Genomic DNA, 9,662 nt, shown 5'->3' on the forward strand with positions numbered 1-9,662 from the left:
ATTGTACAGTATAAGTTAATCATCTTGGTCCTTTTTTCAGATAAGTCATTTGCCCTGATCTAATATCACTTGATTTCGTTGGAAAATTATGTTATGTCTGTTGTGCGGATATTATGTTTGTTGTGTTCTGTCTGGGGGCTGATGGTTGCCACATGTATCCAAAAGGGCTGCGCTGCACTCATGGTCCAATTGCTTAGAAATAGGAAGAGCTTTTTTTTGCTATGCTTACAGGATTTTATCGTAATAATGCATTCGGACGGGGACGATTTAGGTTGGCCTGCTTGTCTCTGAAGGTTCATGATTAAACAGAACTATGGAATAATTATATTGTAAGTAAGCACTCCTTCAGATCCGTAATACTTGTCGCTGAATTGCATGTACACATTTTAGTGTGTCTATTCACTCGTTTCATCGACAAGTATTATGGGTCGGAGGGAGTACTGTTTTTTTTGTAGTCTTATTAAAGGTGATGTGCGGTGTATTTCTGTCCCATAGGTGCTTATGTTGCGTCCATGTCAGTGCCTGATCGCCTCTTCTGATTTCAGTAATACAAAGCCGTTATAGCATGTTTAGTTGCGGAAATTCAATTCCGCTCTTGGGTGCATATGCTCCCTCCACCAAAAAAAACATATTTCTAATTGTCAAAAAAATTTAACAAAATTTTTTGCATGTACATCTCGACTATCTATGTGCGTTCGTGCAGTTTCATGAAAATCTGATATTTTTTGTGATCGATGTAAAAAAGATAAATTAAGTCTCACAAAAAACCTTATTTTTAGCATTAAATTTTTTCCTTTTTACACAGGTCAAACTACAAATTGATTTTTCATGGAAAGACTTTGTGTGTACTTAGCATCTCAAGACGCACACGTGAATTTTTTGTTTGGAATTTTTTGACATTTCAAAATGTTCAAAATTACAGTTCAAACTAAAGGGAGCATATGCACCCAGGAGCCAAAACGCCACTCCCGTTTAGTTGTCGATATGTTATGTTAAAGATTACTGATCTCTTTCGGCATTTTTTGTAACTCCGGATCTGTTGACTCTGAAATAATTTCTTAGGGTAACAACATATTTACTTCAAAATAAATCTTGTATCAACTGACGGGTGCAACTCTTCTAACTATAAGTATGCAACAAACCAGCGATATATAGCAATGTAGGTTTTTTCGAGAATATACCCTGTAAAAATGTCATAGAAGCAATAGCCAAGACTTCATAGAAGTAACAGCCAAGACCAACCTTAATTACCTTCTACAAACACGATGCCACATAGTTTGCAACACATCCTACAACCACTGAACGACAAGGACGCGGCTTGCATAGTCTCCTGCCAAGATTGGCATGGAAGGGAATCAAGGGATACACGAGGTTGTACCGAAGAAGGAAACTTTAGGAGATCGACTCCAGCTCCAAGATGGCACAAGTGAACGCACCGCCTACCCTTAAGCGCGCCCTGGAAGCCTACGCTCTAAGGAGCTAGCGGGCAACACCGGCTCCCACTGGCGTACCGAGGACTCCAAGAGCCACGTCGACGATGCCTCCAAGAAAGGAATGACCAAGCCACGCCACCGCCCGATTCGAAGGGGTGGATCAAGGGTTTCCCCACGTGCTCGCGGTGGGGAAGTACGGGCAACAACATGATGATGCCTCCAAGAAGGTGATGGTGTCAGCCGGTGCCGCCGTCTTCAGCTTCGCACGGGGATTTTGTCTCAGTCCTGCCGTCGACCCCCCATGCCTATAGAAAACACGTAGAAAGGGCCCTCCTTTTGGCATCTCCTCCCACAAGATGCAAGCTAGACCAGCTGTCGATGGTGCAGGATGTTGACCACTATCTCACCACTACCGAACAGGCATGGACGGTGACAATCCATTCTACCGTTGCCTCGTCGGCCACCGACACGGCCATGGTTGACATAGGCATCCCCAATGGGCCTGCCGAAGATGGTACCCGGGGTTTACTGGAGGCCCACGACCCGAAGGATAAGAAGATTCGGGAGCCCAAGATACTGTTAAGGAAAGCTAGAGTTGTATTAGGAAAGGATACTTGTAATCTTGCGGGAAGGGTTAGAAACCCTCCCGGACTCTGTAAACTTGTGTATTACGAAACCCTCGGCTCCACCTCCTATATAAGGGGGAGTCGAGGGACAAAGAAAGGATCGAATTTACTGTCAACACAACCCTAGTTTCATATTCGTCGAGTACTTTTCGGCTGAAACCTTCGAGATCTACTTGCCCTCTACATCCAACTAAACCCTAGTCTACAATCCGTAGGCATTGACAAGTTAATACCTTGTCAATTGGCGCCGTCTGTGGGATCTAGAGGCGACAAGGAGTTGATCTCGATGTCACGTTCAAGATCGTCGACTTCGTCGGTGGCAAGCAACATCATGGACAGAGGTAAACAGATCGAAACTGGTCTCGTTGATTTTGTTCCTCACCCGCCCTCCCATTTGGATGCATATGCGTATCTGGAGGAGCCCATGGAGATGACGTTTGGAGAGTTCCACTTCTGCGTCGAGAAGGAAGGATCATATCGTCTCGAAATTCCGATCTCGTCGGGATTATCGGCGGTCGATCCCAATATTTCAAACTCAACATCGTCAACAGAATCAAGCGATGAAGAAATTTCGTCGCCACGCTTCATCAGCACCAGGGCAAGTGAAAAACTCGCCAAGATCTTCAGCGACATATCCTTCGGGTCATCCGCGGACTCAGATATAAGCGGTGACTCGAGTAGCGTCGACAGCTTCAACTTCATCGACAGATCCATATCTGTAGGCAAGGTCTTCACCGATCTATATGATGGTGTCACCAAACCCAACAAAGTAAAAAATCCAAAATATCCTCAAGTTTATGCCATTGGAGAAGCAAGTCGTGATCAGGAGGAAACATCAGAGGCTTTCGACGATTTGGGAAATCCATATGTCGATCCCTCGGACCTAAGGCGAGGCTTGGGCACTAAATATGTCGGGCCTACACCACGTGTTAGAGTTCAACTTCCACAAGCAGCATGGGATAGAGCTGCGAAAGCTATGGATGGTTCTGAACCAATGGAGACAACCGCTACGGTGGAAGAACTGCAAGCATATCAATATAGGCTCGCTAGAGCAGGAAGGGAATTGGAAAAACAGACGTACTGCTTTGAACAGAAGAAGGGAGACAGACTTCCGCATCAAGCGTGCGAAGAGCGGAGCTAAGTCGACAGATGGGAACTTCAGGAGATAGTCACAGAGAAGCTCGTAGGAGAGCAAGATCTCGGTTGCAAAACATACCTGAAGCAGAAAGAGAGACTCTAATCCAAAATCTTGACATGTCCTTTATGTCAATCGACACGAGGGGGAATATTATTCCAAAAACACCGGAAGCAGGGTATATGGCGACACAAGCTTTCATCCTGGCGTCCAGATCACCTCCCGGAGATCCAAGAGAAGCGTTGTATAACATGGCCATGGCAGGATGTGGCGCCATGGGAGCAGCGTTCGCAGCTACACCTCCCGAAGGAACTGCAAGGCAAAATAGTCCGAGACCTACTGCAGCAGTGCAAGATCCACCGAGAGCAAGTGGAGTTAGAGACGCAACGACTCAGGCCAGAGTGGATAGAGCGCGACAAGAAAGAAGGGAACATCGGCATTCGCCAGAAGTTGCTGAGGAAGATATGTGTGGGCTCCCGTGTTTTACGAGACGAGTTCGAAAAACTCGAGTCCCGTCAGGATTCAAGTTACCCGATAGTTTCAAGAAATTCGATGGCTTGCAAGATCCTGAGGATTGGCTAGTCGATTATCTAGAGACGGTGAAATTAATAGGGGGCACAAGGGCAACAACAATGCAGAGTATTCAGATACACCTAAGTGGAGCCGCAAGATCTTGGATAAAGAAACTTCCTCCGGGGTCCATCGACAGCTGGGACAGTTTTGAGGATGTGTTCGTCAAGAACTTCCGATCAACTTGCAAAAAACCAGCATCACTTGAAGAGCTGAGGTCGTGTCGACAAAAACATGATGAGTCGATGAGAAAGTACATCCAAAGGTGGAACATCATCAAAAACTCGGCAGAAAACATATCTGACGAGAGAGCAATAGATGCGTTTGTGGCAGGAATTCGGCGAGGAGATTTCATCGAGGACTTGGGGAGAACTAACCCAAGGACAGTGTCAGCATTGATGGAGATAGCAAACAGATGGGCAGACGGAGAAGATGCTGTTCACAATAAGCGACACAGGTCACCAGAGGAGGACCGTAGCCGAAACTTTCAAAATAGAAGGCGATTTTCTCGGCAGTTCTCGAATTACGATGCTCCTGGCCAAATATCGGCTGGTTTCCGGGGAAACAACGGAGGAAACAATAGAGAAGAATATCAAAGGAGTAATGAGCAGCGAAGCGACAATAGAGATGATTCCCGAAATAACAGGCAAAATAGCGGGTCAAGGTTTCAAAGACCTTTCGTAACTCCCGAGGATATGATGAACGGGCCATGCCAGATGCATTTTTATCTCGACAACAATGGAAGAAGGCAGTCAGGACATCTGCAGAAGGACTGCCGTAATTTTCAAGCAATGTTGCGAGTAGCAGGAATAGCCAATGCTCAAGCAGCAAATAGAAACTTTCAAGGGCCCAGGAGTGAGATCCACCTACCACCTCCTCCCGCGATCACGGACGAAAATCGACATCAGCTCAGAATAGCGGCAGCACCACAACCACCCCCATATGTTGATCCTAACAATAATGGCGCGGTCTCGATGATTCAGAAAGCCAGGCCATCTAACAGGGCTCAGAAGGTAATCTCGCGACAAGTGTTCATGGCAGAGAAGATGCCTCCACCAACGATAGAGTACCTAAATTGGTCGGGACAGGACATTGGCTTCACAATCGCGGATCACCCGCAGCAAGTTCCTCGACCAGGGCAATCAGCACTTATCTTGCCAGCGGTGATCGCAGGATTCGACGTATCTCGAGTTTTCATAGACGGAGGCAGCAGTCTAAACCTTATGTATGCAGATACATTGAGGAAGATGAACATATCATTGGCAAATCTAAAACCAACTGACATGCGTTTTCATGGAATCACACCAGAGAAGCCGAGTTATCCGTTGGGAAGGATTCATCTCGACGTTCAGTTTGGGACCCGAGAAAATTACAGGATAGAGAGGTTGGAGTTTGAAGTTGTGAATTTCCCTTCGCAATATCACGCCTTGTTGGGGCGACCAGCATACGCGAGGTTTATGGCAGTACCACATTACACGTATCTGCTATGGAGGTTACCTGGACCTAAGGGACCAATCACAGTTAAAGGAAGCTTCGCGCTAGCCGATAAATGTGACAAGGATTTTCATCGACTATCAGAAACCTTTGGGATGCAAGCAGAGTACGCGGCGTCAAGGCTCATGACTGATTATGATGTGCTGCCAGATGTAGGGAGGCCCAACAAAGAATTAACCTTCAACACCGCAAAAGATTCTAAGGAAGTGCAGATCCACCCGACAGATCCGAAGAAAACAACGTCCATCGCGACAAACATGGACCTCGCATAGGAAAGCGCGCTCGTCGAGTTCCTCCGTGAGCACTGGAAAATCTTCGCATGGTGTCCAGCTGACATGCCAGGAGTACCCAGGGAACTTGCCGAGCACCACCTAAACTTGGATCCAATAGCGAGACCAATCAAACAACCTTTGTGGCGTTTTTCGGAACCAAACCGCAAAGCCATGCTGTCAGAAATTGATCGACTCAGAGAAGCTGGTTTCATTAAAGAAATATCTACAGAGGCCACGTGGGTAGCTAACCCAGTGATGGTGCCGAAGAAAAACACGAAAGTCCTTCGCATGTGTGTCGACTTTACGTGTCTCAATAAACATTGTCCAAAGGATCACTTTCCCCTTCCAAGGATCGATCAAATTATCGACTCCACGGCAGGATGCGAACGTCTTTCCTTCTAGGACGCATATTCCGGTTCCAACCAGATCAGATTAAAAGAGGATGACGAAGCCAAGACAGCGTTCATCACACCATATGGCGTGTTTTGTTACAGAACAATGCCTTTCGGTTTGAAAAATGCGGGAGCAACATATCAGCGGATGATGTAGAAGTGCTTAGCAACACAGATTGGGAAAAATGTACAAGTGTACATTGACGATGTCGTCATAACATCAAAAAAGGGGGCAACGTTAATCGAAGACTTGAAGGAAACCTTCGACAACCTCGACAAATTTTGTCTCAAACTGAATCCAACGAAGTGTTCTTTCGGCGTCCCTGCAGGAGAACTTCTCGGGTTCCTAGTCTCAGCAAGAGGGATTGAAGCAAATCCCGAAAAAATCCAAGCTATCGTAACAATGAGGAAGCCAACAAAGTTGAAGGAAATACATCAATTAACTGGGCGAGTCGCAGCTTTAAGCAGATTCGTCGCCAGGTTGGGAGAAAAGGCGCTACCATTCTACGCCTTAATCAAACAAGGAGAGAAGTTCCAGTGGAACGAAGAGGCAGATAGGGCCTTCGAGGATCTCAAACGGACAATTTCGACACCACCAATCTTGGTGGCGCCAAAAGAGAAGGAACCACTCCTGTTATACATTGCGGCTACACCTCAGGTGGTCAGCACGGCGCTAGTTGTCGAAAGAGAAGAAGAAGGAAAACTCCATGGAGTGCAGAGACCGGTATACTTCATCAGTGAGGTTTTATCGTCTTCAAAACAGCGGTACCCGCAGTACCAGAAGCTAGCATACGGAGTGTTTACAACCGCAAGAAAATTACGGCACTATTTTTCGGCGCATCCGATAATAGTGGTCAACGAGGCACCTCTATCCAATATACTAAACAATCCAGAAGCTACAGGCCGTGTCTCCCTTTGGGGAATAGAACTTTCCCCTCGGGACATCACGTATGAAAAAAGAAAAGCAATAAAGTCGCAAATTTTGCCAGATTTCATCGCAGAGTGGATGGAATTGCAAAATACAGGACCTCCGGACTTATCAAGAACTTGGACCATGAACTTCGATGGATCCAAGAGATTAGAGGGAGCTGGAGCAGGCGTGATTCTCATATCACCTGAAGGCGACAAATTAAAATATGTCTTACGGATGACGTTCCCAAACGCGTCCAACAACGAGGCGGAATACGAAGCTCTTATACATGGGATGAAGATGGCGAAGGCTTGTGGTGCAACTCGACTGAAAATCTTCGGTGACTCACAATTGGTGGCCCAACAAGTCATGAACCAATGTGATGCAGTCAATGATAGCATGGTGGCGTACAAGGAAATGTATAACGAGCTGGAGAAACTATTTGATGGATGCGAGGTGAACCACATCAGCAGGTTAAGCAACAACGAAGCCGATGTTCTTGCAAAAATCGGGTCGCAGTGCCTCGCGATTCCTCCAGGTGTGTTCTGGGAGGAGATAACAGAGAGATCCACGAAGCCGAAGAAGTCAAAAAAGAAGGAGAAAGATGAAAAATCTTCGGGGGCTGTGCAAGAAACACTGGAAAAAGAAGAGGAACATGATCTAGTACTAATGGTGCAAATCCCATGGATGCAGGCGTACATATCATATATCCTAAGGAAAACAATACCCGATGATCCAGTTGAAGCAAGGCGAGTTATTAGACGTTCCAAAGCCTTCACTGTGATCAAAGGAGAGCTGTACAAACGAAGTATTTCGGGTGTGTTACAAAGATGCGTTACACCCGAAGAAGGAAGGGTAATTCTGAAGGAAGTACACGAAGGAGTATGCGGTCATCATGCAAGCAGTCGAGCTATCGCAGCCAAGGTTTTCAGAGCAGGATTCTACTGGTTGACAGCAATTGAGGACGCAAAGGAGATAGTGCGAACTTGTGATGCGTGCCAAAGATTTGCCGCAAAACCTCACTCTCCGGCAGCGGAGCTGATGCCAATACCCTTATCTTGGCCCTTCGCCCAGTGGGGTCTCGACATGGTGGGAAAGTTACACAAGGCCTCGCCAGGAGGATACGAGTATATGCTCGTCGCTGTAGACAAATTCACCAAGTGGATAGAAGCGAAGCCGATAAATTCACCGGATGCAGCGTCAGCAATAAAGTTCGTGAAGAGCATTGTTTTTCGATTTGGAGTGCCTCATAGCATCATCACGGACAATGGCAGTAACTTCACATCCAAGGAATTCAAGGCGTATTGCGTAGAAGTAGGTATCAAATTGCACTTCGCGTCAGTCGCGCATCCTCAAACCAATGGTCAAGTCGAGAAAGCCAATGGTATCATCTGCAATGGAATCAAGAAGCGTTTGTTAGGGCCACTGGAAAAAAGCTCGACATACTTGGCCAGAGGAGCTGCCGAGTGTGCTGTGGAGCATCCGGACAACACCAAATACAGCGACACAGGAGACTCCGTTTTTCCTGGTTCATGGAGCAGAGGCAGTGCTGCCGATAGAAATAGAGCACGACTCCCCGAGAGTCACGGAATACAATGAAGAAGTTTCCAGGAGAGCATTGGAAGACGATGTCGACGCACTCGACGAGGCTCGAGACGAAGTATTGTCAAGGGTCACTAAATATCAGCAAGACCTGAAAAATTACCACAGTCGACGTTTGCGACCAAGGTCCTTTCAGGTTGGAGACTTAGTTCTGCGACTCAATCAAGATCGTACTGAAAAACTCGAGTCGCCGTGGCTTGGCCCTTACGTCGTAACAGAAGTCATCGAAGGAGGAGCATACAGGATCAAAGATAAGAAGACAGGGACTCCCGAGAAAAACCCCTGGAACGTAGCGCAGCTAAGGCGTTTCTACGCCTAGTGCTGAAATATAGCCCTCCTTTGTAAAGCTACAATGTACTGAAACGCCCGCGAGTTTTCAGACGCACTCTTTTCCTTTTTCGGGGCACCGAGTGGGGCCGGAGAAGGTTTTTAATGAGGCGGGCTCGCGGTGCTGCAATATAATAAAGATAGTGGAGATATATATATTTTTTCCTTCGACATGCACGGGGGCTTACACCTTGGAAGTTGCAATATATATACAATATAGATGAATCTAACAGACAAAGATATTTCGCCTTGGCACCAAATACCTCGCCAGATAAAAAGAAGATACAAAATAGCAATCAAAACAGAGCAAAAAACACTCGGGGGCTAGTACCCGCAAATATAGTATATTCCGTAAGAATTCGGTTGGCTTGGTCTAAAAACCTCGCATACACAACAAAGAGATCCGTCATCGAAACACTCGGGGGCTTGATGAAGAAAAATAAATACATTTATTGGCTTTACAATATAGATTATGTCTACAACATACATGATACAAACTTTGGGCAATAAATTTTCAATTGTTGCCCAGTATATTATCTATAGTCAACCGTTCATTACTCACAGCACGAGTACTATGTTCAGCATAGCTGCCCTTTACGAAGAATTCAGCGTCCATCCGAAGAAGCTCGTCCATCATATCCTCTGCAACGGGGGTCACAATATCATCATACTTGCCGAAGTTCCTCTTCCTTTTCGCCATCTTGGCCAAGCACTTGGGAACAATTTTACCCATGTCTAACTTTGGGCAGCAGATCTTAATCATAATCATAGCAAACCTTGCGCCAGCAGCTAATTGAGCTCGCATAAAGCCATGGATTCGAGGAGCATCCCGAAATTTCTCCATCAGAGCAGGAAGAGTTTCTGGCATTTTATTACGAGGAAACATGGTGCCATAAACCAA

This window comes from Lolium rigidum, chromosome 6 (assembly GCF_022539505.1).
Source record: "Lolium rigidum isolate FL_2022 chromosome 6, APGP_CSIRO_Lrig_0.1, whole genome shotgun sequence".
NCBI lineage: Eukaryota > Viridiplantae > Streptophyta > Magnoliopsida > Poales > Poaceae > Lolium > Lolium rigidum.